The 14,571-nt window shown below is 35.5% G+C and overlaps 1 protein-coding gene across 1 annotated transcript in view; it reads right to left on the reverse strand.

Annotated features, from left to right (window-relative positions):
- Positions 1–14,571, reverse strand: part of MDGA2 (MAM domain containing glycosylphosphatidylinositol anchor 2) — an 854,438-nt gene that overhangs the window by 249,995 nt on the left and 589,872 nt on the right. The gene's annotated exons all lie outside the window — the stretch shown is intronic.

Raw genomic sequence — 14,571 nt, forward strand, 5'->3', positions numbered from 1 at the left:
ACACAAGAGACATAAAGTGAGCAAATGTTGCTGGAAAAAAAAAAAAAGCCCCTATAGACTTGTTCAATGAAGAATTGACATAAACCTCCAATGCAGGATTGATACAAACCTCCAATTTGTAAAAAAAAAAAAAAAACACCCGAGAAGCACAATAAAGTGATGTTCGACACAATGAGGTATGCCTGTAATCATCAGAAGAGATAGTACTTCTAGCTCCCAGTTTCTACAGGAGGGTAGGAGCCTAAGTTTGAAAATGATAAGACAACTTGGCAAGCACAGATGGCTTAATCACATTGACCAACTTCCCCTCTAAAGTCTTCAGTACTTTTCCGTAGCTCATCCCTGCATTTAAAAACCCTCTTTTGTTTCAGCATAGTTACATTTTATCTCTCCCCTCTTTTGCAACAGCCTTGACACCTTTGCAACAGTCTTAATATCGCTGTCTTTGATAATTTATAAAGTGTCTGATGTTATTTTTCTTTTACATCATCGTGGCCTTTTATACTACAGTCTTGGGCATTACTGAAGTAGATAAAGCATTACAGGCAGCATCTTCACCAGTTGAGCTATCAGGGAAGCCCTGAAAACTGAATAAGCCTAAGAATCCATTGCTATAAAGTTTCAATTGAAAAGAAAATAATGTTTATGTTCACAACACACACATTGTAGTAGATTGTTCAAAGATGAAATATCACATGAGTAAAAGTATATCTGAGAGTTAGGGAGGTTAATTTAAACCCTTTATAAATCTGTGCTTCCTCCAATGTGGCAAGCCCTAGTTAATACTTAATGCACTGTGGGTCTAGGATTTCTGATAATAAGCCACAGGACAAGACTCTGGATTGTGAGTAACCAAAAAATGACAGAACTGCTGAAATGAAGTCTGAAGAGACTGACTCTAAAACTAAAACTTTAATATATATATTATAAAGAGAAATGTGTAATATTTCTCTTTTAAAAAGTACACCCTACCTTGCTCTAGATGTCTTTAAAGCAAACTTTAGCAATATATGTTATAATTTTCCTTTCCTCTTTTTAATGAGAAAATCATGGCAAATAAGAAAATAAGTTAAGATCAAAATGATGGTGGTATAGAAATGTTTTTGTATCCTATAAAATTCTATTTGGGCTATAAATTGGCTCTGATCTTTATAGAAACAAAGGCAAAGAGGAAAACACTAATTTCATGTTTCATTGTATCTATTAGATCAAAATACCTCAATTCCTAACAAACAAACAACAAACAGAAAATATTCTTGGTCCAGAGATCTGAGTAGAATTTATCTTATGAATCTGCATAAGTGAAATACACAACAAGCAGCATTATAACCACATCCTTAAGATGATCATAACAATGTAATTTACTGAACTCATTGTCTATCTGTCCCTCAATTACAGGATTGTTAATTACATCATTTTATTCTGGAACCAAGGGCTTCCCAGGTGGTGCTAGTGGTAAAGAACCTGCTTGCCAATGCAGGAGACATTAGAGACGCAGGTTCAATCCCTGGGTCGGGAAGACCCCTTGGACGAGGGCGTGTTGACCCACTCCAGTATTCTTGCCTGGACAATCCCCATGGACAGAGGAGCCTGGCAGGCCACAGTCCATAGGGTTGCAAAGAGCTGGATATGACTGAAGCAACTTAGCAATCATGCATTCTGAAACCAAAGGAGTATGACCCGGGTACACAAGTGTTAGTCTCAATTCAAAGATAAATCCAGATAGTATTCAGTAAGTATTATGCAATAGTAAATGCACATTCACAGACTATGAGAATGACCCAGCAAGGTTATCATTAGTGGTCATGGAGGGAGGGTGGTGTTGCAGATGTTATATATTGAGGGTTATATGGGAATATCTGCTTTGTTAGCTGACATAGATGTAAGATTCACATACTTCTATAAAGTAGAAAGAAGATAAGCCAAACTAGGATTCAAGCTCTGTAAAAAGATGGATAGTGGGATGCTTGGTGATAAGAAAAAGACAGAGGTCCAACATGTTACTGAAAGCCAATGAAAATACCACTTTAAGAAGTAAAAAATGCTGAGCAACTTAAGAAAAAAAAATGGTTTCACAATTTATCTCTCATGTCAAATCAACTGTTTGCATTACTTACAGAGTCATTGGCTATAAGCCAGTTTACAGTGCTAAGACACATTTACCAGAAACAATGACTTTTGTGTTTGAAGAATTGCTCTGAACTCCTTCTTAAAGGAATGATTAGATAATAAGGCTAGGAATACATTAAAGATATGCATACTATTTGAAATTCAATCTATGACATCTACAGTTTAGAGCATTAGTATTTAAAGTGTGGATTCTAGTCCAATAGCAATAGCAAAACCTGGGAACCTATGGGAAATGCAAGTTCTTGGGTGACCTTCACACCAAAACTGCACTTCTTGGGGTAGAACTAAGCTCCCCAAGTCCAAAAGTTTTGCTAGGTAATACTGATGTACTGTCAAGTTTGAGAACAACTGTCTAGAAAACAATTATCCTTGGGAGTTCCCCGGTGGTCCAGTGGTTAGGACACAGTGCTTTCACTTCCAGGACCTCAGGTTCAATCCCTGGTCAGGGAACTAAGATCCTATGAGCCACGTGGTGCACCCAATGAAAACAATTATCTTTCCATCCTTTAGAAATGCAGAGATAGAGGAGAAGGAGACAGGCCATCAGTTCATCCAGAGGACTGTTGAATTATTAAAGAATATGCTAAAAGAAGCACAAGCATATTTTTTTTACCTTATAAGGCCCTCAAGAAATTGTTTACTGTGATTAAAACACTTGAAATATTACTAAGGAAGAAATTCTACAAGTATCATTAAAAACAGGGTCTAAATTGACCTCACACAACTTAACCCATATCTATGGTCCTTTCAACAAAGCCAAAGCCAGAGGAAAATTGCACAAAACCAATTATTTTTAGATTTCTTCACAAAATGACAAAGATGTTAAGAGTGGCCAATATAAAGTATCTTCCCCCTCTTTACATAAGAAACTGTAATTATTGAAGTATTAAGAATGTAAGCAAATTTCATATAGGATGACCTAAAAAAAAAGTTTCGGTCATAATCTGTCACAGTCATAGACCATCAACTTTCTTCTGAGAGCCAATGGCTTTTCAAGACAGTCAACACATATAACAGTTAAGAGAAAGTATTCTGAGGTCAGATGTCTAGGTTTGAACACGATTTCATCAATTATTAGTGGTGGGACCTTGTATAATTTACTCACTCTCCTAAATCTGTAAAATGGAGATGATGATAAAATTAACCCATGAAGCTCTAAGTATGCTGACACTGAGTAAGCAAACCACAGATGTCAGCTGCTTTTTCTTCAATGTCACCCAGGCACTCCCAACATATCTATCACTCTGCTGGCTACCAAAGCGACAAAGATGAAGAGCATTGTGGTGGAGAAAAGCATAGAAATAAATAACTTTATTTACAGAGTAATAAAGACAAGGATTCATTGTACTATGAATTATGGAAGGGAATACTTAGAAAAATACAACTAGTTACCATGAAGCAGGCATTTCTCTGTAATTTCAACCAATCAACTCCATTCTCCTCCTCCTGTCTCTGAGGATACAAGTTTGGTCATCATTTCAGAGCTAACCTCTTCAACTGTGCTCCTGATCTCAACTCCAGCTCCATACAGAATATCACACACCTGCATTTTCCCTGTCTTTTTCTCTTAAATTCTCCCTCACAATGAGGCCCATCCTATGTATCTGTAAACATGATCAGAATCTCCTCATTAATTCAAACAAAACAAAGCGACCACTAAATAATACAGGGAGCCTGTCCTCAACCTCTTTACCTCGTGAAACTACTTCCTATTCACTCTCTTTTGTTTTCTCACTGTCAAAATATGAAAATATAAACCACTCACCTTTAACCTCTTCCAATGAGATCTGATTTCCACCAGTAACAGAACTTCTAACCGTCGTCACCAGTGAGGACTGTGCTCCAAGGAACTGCTCTGTGTATACTCCAGGCTGCATCTGTTGGGTCTTATTCATCCTGACCATTTGTTTCTAGTTGTCAGGCCAACTCTATCTTTATTTCCTTCGTCCTGAATCTATGCTTCTCTTTTCTGTCTACACTATTACTTCACCACTTGCTTTTCCGTCCATGGTTTCTGTCTCAGCGCAGATGTCCCCTTAGTAAAATTCTCTGCACCCACCTCAATGAGTTATACTTGCTTATTTCCAAACATCTGCTAGCTTTCTATGTGATGGAGCACTTCAGGATCCATGGGCCTCAATTAAAACTTTTCATATCACCACTGTAAAAATATCTGTGTGACTCTCCTTTTTTCTCCTATTTTATCTGTAAATGTAATCTATTAAGCGAAATAAATATTTGAGACCATACTCTATGAACTAGACACATTCCTTAGGAAGTCCATGTAAAAGTTGGGAGCAAATCAATCAAAGTTTTATGATGCTGTTACTTTAAAGAGTCTCTCAAAAGTTATCCCCCTGAATCTACTTCTTTGACCTAGGTGATAGAGCCATACATTAGCCTTCTATACTTTGTTTTATTAACAAAATATAGAAGTAACCAAATAGAGGATAAATTTAAATTTAGCTGATCTGGAAAATATTTCCTTACCTGAACATTCTGCAAAATTCTACGCTTTTTTTCTTTCCTCTTTTAAATAGATAAGTATTTTTGTTTATAGCAAAGTTAAAACTCAAGTATTGAATTTATAAAACATTTTTTTCTGTATGATTAAAAATACACCATCTTAGGGCTCAACTTTAAAAGATTAAGCTTTTTAAAAGCATTTATTTTAAACTATATTACATATGTTGCTGCTAATTTTAGGAGGGAAGTTGGAACATATTTTGCACTTTCTTTAAGATTTGAAAGCCTATCATAATCAATTTACTTTAACTCATAGTTAGATTCTAGGTATCTTCTCATTATGATAGAATTATTTTTTTTTCTTTAATAAAGGCTGCAGGCAGGTATTTTTAGCCTATGCATGTCTCTTTTTGGTCTCAGCCATTTTCTTTGTTGATGACTATCAACTCTTGTCTTCACTATAGGCATAGGCTTAGTGACACAATTTTATTCCTCTCCTAATCTGTTCCTTTCTCTCTTTTACAAAAGATGAGGTTTATCACATGCAGTTGTGCTGTGTTCTGTGCTGTGTTCTGTCCATAGTTATATTTTCTGTCATTTTTTGGTTTTCTTTCATTGAATCTCAACTCCTAGTTGTGCTCTTTTAAGTTAGTATGTTTGCTCTAAATGTGTAATTATCACTTGGCACTCTTTTCATGGTGGGATTTAATGTAATTTAGAGGCTGCATTTATACCTTGCCATAATCTAAGAAGGACTTTCAACATTTATTATTAATATATTGCATCTTGCAGCAAAAACAACAAGAAACAAGGAATCAGTGATTGAATCAAGTCAGGAAAATAAGGCAAAGCCAGAGTGAACTTGATATGAAAAATAAATACAATCAACCTCTGTATAATTATTCACAGAGACAAGACAGAGATTATATACTAAACATTATAGCAGCAAAATTATTAGGAAAATATAGAAAATTATAAGAGCTTCCCAGGTGGCTCAGTGGTAAATAATTTGCCTGCCAATGCAAGACATGTGGGCTCAATCCCCAATCCAAAAGATCCCCTGAAGAATAAAATAGCAACTCACTCCAATATTCTTGCCTAGAAAATCCCATGGATGTAGGAGCCTGGTGGGCTACAGTCCATGAGGTTACAAAAGAACCAGAAATGACTTGATAACTAAACAATAATAACAGCCAGTTACAAAGGTAACAGGATCTGTAGAATAAAAACAAGACAATTGTACAAGGGATGTACAACCATTTCTATGGTCCTCAGAAAAACCATAGGTGAGAGAGTAGGGAACAATACCTTTGAATAATTTAGGGAACAATTTTGGAAGGCTATTTGTTTAAAAACTAAAAAAAATGTTCAGTACAGACTCAAAATGTTAGGCCAAGAGGAATTCAGCAAGGAGGATTCTAATATGTGAGGGTTGAGGCAATAACTATTGCTATATCAATTTAGGGACTGATTTTAGATCTCTGAGTCCAGTCGTTCGCAACTAAAAGTAAGCATCAGGACCACAATATCTGATCCACATCCCCCAGTGATTCCAAGTAAGTTACTTTAGGGTAGGGTTTGGGGATCTGCATTTTTAGGCTACAATACAGATTTTAAGTTATGCCTTGGGATGAAAAACTACTGACCTAAAGAAACAGCTAAAAAACAGTCTATATGAACTCCTCCATAAATTTGATATTTTTAAGATTCTAAAAGATATTGAGCAGCAATAACTTTGAGGTCAGAATCCCCTACAAGTAACCACAGGACACCCAATTGATCCTGATAGTCAACTACAGAGCCATATGCTTCAACAGTCAGCCAAGTTAAGACAGCCTCCCGTAGAAACTGTGGAGTTTATATGTACCATATCTTTTGTATCCATTCATCTGTCCATGAACATTTAGGTTTCTGCCATGTCCTAGCTATTGTAAATAGTGCCGCTATTAACATTGGGGAGGCAAGGGGGAAGGAAAGAGTGAGATGAAGAGAGTAAAGAGAATCAACATATATACACTACAATGCATAAAATAGATAACTGGTGAGAAGTTGCTATATAACACAGGGAGCTCAGCCTGGTGTTCCGTGATGACCTAGAGGGATGGGATGGAGGAGGGCAGGGAAGCTCAAGAGGAGGGGATATATGTATAACTATGGCTGACTTGTGTTATTGTAAGTAGAAGCTTATCCTAAATTAGCTCAGAGTATTGATGACAGAAACGCCTTACAATAGCAGCATGTAAAATAAAACATCTATATCAAATGCTTAAAATATAAATCCAATTTAGATGTTAGTACAGCACAACCTACATAACTGTTTATTCCTTCTCAAATTTGAGTCAAAGTGACAAATGGAAAACCTTAGATAACTTCTCTCACATATTTTTCATGAGAGAAATAATCTTTCAAAAGTAAAGTTTTGAAAAAAATTATGTTGGCTACTAAGCAAGCCAAATATGCAAATATGTGACATTTGCAATCCTACTTCTTCATGTATCTATAGTCATTATCACACATTAATCCTAATAGTCCTTCCTATGCAGAGTATATAATACCTCAAAGTCATTTAGGACATCATACTATGGGCATCACTAATATCTGATCAGCAGTTGGTGCGCATGAAGAGACCTTTCTGAACTTCAGCAAGGTTACTCACTCTTCACTTGACATAGTAATTATTTCTTAATGAAGGGCTCTCTTTAATTTGTAGATTCTTTGGGTGATTTTTTTTTTAGCCATTGAAGGAGGGTGCAAATTAGGATAATAAATGATTGAAAAATTGTGGTAGATAATGTATCATTAATGGATTGAGAGATGTACAAACTAGTAATTGCTCCAAAGAACTAAGCCACATTTAATTCTTGCCTTGATTATAATGTTTCTGTTTGCTAAAACTGAGAAAAATTTAAGCCACAATGAAATTTCATTACTTTAACCTTTAGGAAAGAAGACTAGCTCAAGTATATCTTTATTCTGAACATAATTGAGGTAGAAACTAGCACAAAATAATATTTGAATGCAGGCAAATCAAATATGAAAAATATAGGTAATTGATGGTAAATTTGATAATAAAGCTTAGGGACGAGGACAGCCAGATTCTCTGTCCCTGTGCACTTGGTTTTCTATAGAAAATATTTACTGAATCTAAATGTCAGTGTTAATGCTGATAATAAGTAGTTTTAAGGTGTGTTGATAAAAAAAAAATTGCTACCAAATATACTATATTATTTTGGTTAATTGTTTTTCCTCCTAATTTCCATTTTCAATCCACCCGGAACTGAAGAAAATTGAAAGAAAGAGCTATGGATAGGGGGAGGTTAAAAACTCTAATTCAATTAAACAGATACTACATATCGGTTATGTAATTCAGGCATTAGATCTGTTCTCTGTCATCACATATGCAAAAGAAAATATTATTCTAAAACAAAGCTGAATGTGATAGAAACTAAGAGTAGTAAAAATAACTTAATATATATTTTATGCTTAATTCTATGATTTCTGGTTGAAGAGATAGCTGTTCCATTTATATAGGCACTGCTTTATTTGAGGACACAGGATCAGACTAATTTTCTTCCACAAAGGCTTTGAATGAGTTTTACTTCAATGAGAAAACAATTTTTGACTATCCAGTTTAAAAATACTTTGTCTATAAATATTAAGAGCTATATGGCTTAATTTTATGTTAGTTGCTTAGTTGTGTCTGGCTCTGTAACCCCATGGACTGTAGCCCACCAGGCTCCTCTGTCCATGGGATTCTCCAGGAAAGAATACTAGAGTGGGTTGCCATTCCCTTCTCCAGGGGATCTTCCTGGCCCACGCATGGAACCTGGGTCTCCTGCATTGCAAGCAGATTCTTCACCACTGAGCCACCAGGGAAACCCGCCCTAATTTTATATTACTATTATTTTCTCCCAGCCTTTCCGAACATATAGCTTTATTTCTTAAATCCCAGTTACTCCCATAATCTGTTGAAATCTGGCTCCTGATCCACCTCTCAGTGTCACCGTACACCAGTGGCATCATTTTCAAGTTTCAGTCCTAGTCTACCTTAACTCTTTCAGACATCTTACAGTTTTTTCAAGGCACAGAGAGTAGATTTGTCATGGCCTTCAGTCACAGAATGAGCAGAATCGAAACTGGGTTTGCCCTGTCTCCTGTGTGCCCCGGTCCTGTGATTTGCTTGAGTTTAGTCGCTCTGTCGTTTCTGACTCTGTGACCCCAGGGACTGTAGCCCACCAGGCTGCTCTGTCCATGGGATTCTCCAGGCAGGGATACTGGAAGGGGTTGCTATGTCCTACTCCAGGCAATCTTCCCAACCCAGGATAGAAACCAGGTTTCCTGAATTGCAAACCAGGTTCTTTACCATTTGAAATACCACCCTTAGGGAGTGACATTTGTGAAGTATGTTTTTCTTTTCTTTTTTTTTTTTTGCCTCTGGAAGAGCATAAGTTTCTCATTCTCATTTTACCTTGCAAATAACTATCTCTCAATTTTTAAAAAAATGCTGTATCCTCTAAATGTATACATTTCCAAAGGTTTATGTGAAGGTCATGTATACGATATTGCCCTTAATCTGGAAATACTGAAACAGAAGCACAGAACAATTTACTGAAAAGATATAAGTATCAACACTATACAAAGAAAGTATTTCTAAATAATATTTTAAATATCATCTAACAAAAGCAATTTTAGAAAAGAATATATTACTCATGCATTAATGCAATCTCCAAGCTTACATGTCATTTGTGCATTTGGGCTCTTTCTGTAGGGTAAAGAAACTCAGGCAGGAAATTGGGATGCAAAATGCTTTTGAAAAAAAAGAAAAAGCACTAGAGTTTATTTGGCAAGGGAATACCATCATGAGCTTATTTTTGGAAATGATGTGTTTCTTAAATAAAATGGTTGAATTACACAAATTGCTATATCACATTAACTGGTAACTATGAAGAGTTCCTAAATTATCACTGGAAAAATACATATCCATTAACGTATTATTTTCATTGCACAGTGCCTACAATTAAGACATTTCCGTTAGCAAAGAAAGAACTGTGAATTTATTGCTCAATTAAAATTTTTCATTATTTGCTGATTGAGCCATTTGCCAATTATTGTTTCTGTGCTGGTAATCATTACATTGTAAAATTATGCTACTGTTAGCACCTTTACCATGTAAACACATCTTATCATATTCTATTAACTTTTTTGCTCCTCAAAAATGAAGAGGTAGCAAAAGTTTCAATTAGTTGTAGCGGCTTAAAAAATACCACATTTATGGTGAAAAAATGAATAAATTTAAACTACTTGGTTATTTTCCATTTTACGTGCTCAAAATGTTTGAGTTTCCCATGTTCTATCATTATTGCTCTTCAAATATAAAGTTAGTCTCCACTGCTACAAACACATCACTGTTAAAACTATATTGAATCAGACTTCTATCTCTGATTTTACTAGGGTCTTTTGTGGTTGACCATCATTCCCATGGAGAAAAATTAGAAAAGTCAATAAAAGTTCTTAAGTCTTTCTGAAAGCATCAAATATCAGTTCGGACAACCTGAACTTGAGGAGTCAAAATCCCATAGAAGGAAAAAAAACAAAAAGATGAGCTAACATACTGCAGCCACTTTTCTTTCAAGGTTACTTTTGCCTGTAGTAGGAGGCTAAAGATCCAAATAAAAAGCTCCAGTGAATAGCCCAGCATACTTAGTTGAAAATTGTGAAGAGTCATGCCCTAGGAGTGGGGCAAATAGCACAGAGCATTACCAACCTAGCCTTGAATCTGCTATTTCCTGACTGAATTTAGATAATCAAACTATATACTCTCTGCCTGGAAAAAAAAAAAATTTGAAAAGAAATTTTCTGAACAAACAGCATAATCCTGAGCCATTTTTAACAAAGAATAATAAACATTCAGTAAGAGGATAATGCTTGTCAAGAGACAGGACAAAGTCAAATAGAAGAGTAACAACAGACCACAGGTAATCAAGACACTGGAGTTCTCAGATAAAAATGCTAAAACTGTTATGATTAGAATGTTCAACAAAATAAAGTAAAACACTGGGGAAAGCAAAATGAGAAGATAGGAAGTTTCACCAGACAACTGAAATCTGTAAAACTACATCAAATGTAAATTTTACAATGAAAAAATAAAACTATGTAAGAAATTAACTCAGTAAGTGTGCTTTGTAATAGATTAGAGACAATAAAATGTAGCATTGGTGAACTAGAAGGTAGGGCAATAAGAGATATTGAAGCATAGGTGGAGGAGAAAATGAAGGCAAAGATAGGAAAGAGCATAAAAGATCTATGAAACAGTGAAAAGTCTAAATAAAAGTGTAAATAGAATCAATGAAGAGGAAAAAGAAGTGGAATAAAGAAAACAGACTAAAGTCCAGAGATATAAAATGCTGAGAAAAGTCCAAGCAGGATAAACACAAAATCACATCAAAGTACATATCAAGTAAGCTATTAAAATATCTAATCAAATAAAAAAAGTCCAAAACTGTTAGAATGCAGCCATAAGGTAGGAGTGGGGGAATTGGAAAAAGAGATATACTCACAAACACTACAGATAAATCAAATGGAAACTTTAAAAATTTAGTTATATTTCATAGAAAAAATAGGGAAAAGTACATCTACTCCCCATTCCAGAATATACCAGTTCCCTATATTCAAATATCCACAGAAAGACAAATAAAAGGAAAAAAAGTGAAAAACAGAAAACAAACAGGAAACCAGAGATAAGTGGCATATGTAATCTCTAACATTTTAATCACTGTATTCAATGTTAATGGTATAAATGAAGCAATTAAAACACAGATTGGCAGAGTGAATTAAAAAAGAATCCATGACTCAATTAACATTGTCTACAAGAAACTCACTTCAGATATAATTCAGATTAAAAGTAAAAAGAAAAAGAAAAATACTTAACATTCAAACTTCAACAGCAAGAAAGAGGAGCTATATTAATTAATATCAGATAAGGCAGACTTCTCAGCAAAGAAAATTGCCAGATTCAGAGAGAGACATATACAGACAATGGGTCAAGTCACCAAAATGATAGAGCAGTTTTAAACATGTATACACAAAAAACAAATAAACAAAAAACAGGCAGCAAGATAGGTGAAGCAAAAACTGATATAACTAAAAGCAGAAATGGACAAATTTAAAATTATATTTAGAGACTTTGATATCCCTCCCTTAAAACTTATAGACATAGTGGAAATTAGAAAGTATTTCAAACTGAATAATAATAATAAATATTATATACCAAAGTTTGTGAGACCCAGTTACTATTATGTCCAGAAAGAGATTTATAGCTGTAAAAACCTACACAGCAAATTTTTAAAAGGTTAAAAAGTAACAATCCAATCAATGCTCTCAGATTTTAAACAATTTGCATTTTGAATCTACAGATTTAGGAGTAAGGAAATAAGGGTAGAAATTATCACAATACAAAACAAATGTACAACAGAGGAAAAATTTTAAAAACCATAAAGGTGAGGAATTAGCCCTTTACAATAACTAATAACATTGAATGAACTCCAGAAAAACTAATTAATAAAATCAAATAAAGAAGACATAAATTTTTAATATTTTTACTTGATTACAAATTACAAAAGTAGCATTTTGGAACTACTTCATATCTGCTCAAGACAGCAAAATATGTGCATGTCTTCCAACTATATGAATAGAAATTTGGTAGTTCTGATGATATATTGGCAAATATTATAAATCAAGTTTTTTTTCCCCCTAAACTGGTTTATCAGCACATCACTAAACCAAAAAAATGAAAAGTAACTACAGTACTTATAACAATTTTATACCAATAAACTCAACAATTTATATAACACATGTAGGTTCTTAGAAAAACAAAGAAAATTTAAAAAAATTGAAATGTAATAGTTCTATATTTACTAAAGAAATTTTGCAATTTAAAATCTTCATACAAATCAATCTGTAAGCCCAGACAGTGGTTTCTCCTGAAAATTCTTTCCGAAACAATTAAATAAAAAGTAATACTGCTTTTACTTAAACTTAAGTTTTACAAAAACTGAAGATAGTGAAAAAGAGAACATGTTTATGGATGTGGTATATATATATATATATATATATATATATATTTTTTTTTTTTTTGGTAACTTACATACAGTGAAATACTAACATCTTAAATATACCATCTGATCAATTAAAACAGATCTAGACCACTGTGATCTAGTGGGCTTCCCTGGTGGCTGAGACTGGTGGTAAAGCCTGCAATGCTGGAAACCTGGTTCAATCCCTGGGTTGGGAAGATCTCCTGGGCAAGGGGATGGCTACCCTCTCCAGTGTTCTTGCTTGGAGAATCCCATGGATAGAGGAGCTTGGCAGGCTACAGTCTGTGGGGCAGCAAAGAGTTGGACAACACTGATCGACTAACACTTTCCCTTCCAGACCACTGTGAAACCCACATTTCTATGATGCAGGAAATCCGATCATCATATAAAGCTCTTCCAAGTCCCATCTTACTGAAGGATCCCTTCCCAAGAAGCAACCACTAATATAATATCCACTAAAAAAGGTTACATTTGTCTATTCTAGATGTCATATAAATGAAATCATACAATTTTTACTTTTGTACATCTGATTCATTTAACTAATTGTATGGTTGTTATGATCCATCCTACTGTTTCAGGAACCATTAAGTTCAATTCAGTTCAATCGCTCAGTCTTCCAACTCTTTGCCACCCCATGAATCAAAACACGCCAGGCCTCCCTGTCCATCACCAACTCCCGAAATTTACCCAAACTCATGCCCATCGAGTCGGTGATGCCATCCAGGCATCTCATTCTCTGTCGGCCCCTTCTCCTCCTGCCCCGAATCCCTCCCAGCATCAGGGTCTTTTCCAATGAGTCAACAACTCTTTGCATGAGGTGGCCAAAGTACTGGAGTTTCAGCTTCAGCATCAGTCCTGCCAATGAACACCCAGGACTGATCTCCTTTAGGATGGACTGGCTGGATCTCCTGGCAGTCCAAGGGACTCTCAAAAATCTTCTCCAACACCACAGTTCAAAAGCATCAATTCCTCAGCACTCAGCTTTCTTTATAGTCCAACTCTCACATCCATACATAACCACTGGAAAAACCATAGCCTTGACTAGACGGACCTTTGTTGGCAAAGTAATGTCTCTGCTTTTTAATATGCTGTCTAGGTTGGTCATAACTTTCACGGCTGCAATCACCATCTGCAGTGATTTTGGAGCCCCCAAAAATGGTCTGACACTGTTCCCACTGTTTCCCCATCTATTTCCCATGAAGTGATGGGACCAGATGCCATCTTAGTTTTCTGAATGTTGAGCTTTAAACCAACTTCTTTACTCTCTTCTTTCATCAAGAGGCTTTTTAGTTCCTCTTCATGTTCTGCCATAAGGATGAGGTCATCTGCATATCTGAGGTTATTGATATTTCTTCAGGCAATCTTGAGTTCAGCTTGTGCTTCTTCCAGCCCAGCGTTTCTCATGATGAACTCTGCATATAAGTTAAATTGCTGAAGCCTGGCTTGGAGAATTTTGAGCATTACTTTACTAGCGTGTGAGATGAGAGCAATTGTGCAGTAGTTCGAGCATTCTTTGGCAATGCATTTCTTTGGGATTGGAATGAAAACTGACTTTTTCCAGTCCTGTGGCCACTGCTGAGTTTCCCAAATTTGCTGGCATATTGACTGCAGCACTTTCATCAGCATCGTCTTTTAGGATTTGAAATAACTCAACTGGAATTCCATCACCTCCACTAGCTTTGTTTGTAGAGATGCTTTCTCAGGCCCACTTGACTTCACATTCCAGGATGTCTGGCTCTAGGTGAGTGATCATACCTTTGTGATTATCTGGGTCGTGAAGATCTTTTTTGTACAGTTCTTCTGTGTATTCTTGCCACCTCTTCTTAGTATCTTCTGCTTCTGTTAGGTCCATACCATTTTTGTCTTTTATTAGGTACCATTA

Source organism: Odocoileus virginianus, chromosome 6 (assembly GCF_023699985.2).
Source record: "Odocoileus virginianus isolate 20LAN1187 ecotype Illinois chromosome 6, Ovbor_1.2, whole genome shotgun sequence".
Taxonomy (NCBI): Eukaryota; Metazoa; Chordata; class Mammalia; order Artiodactyla; family Cervidae; genus Odocoileus; species Odocoileus virginianus.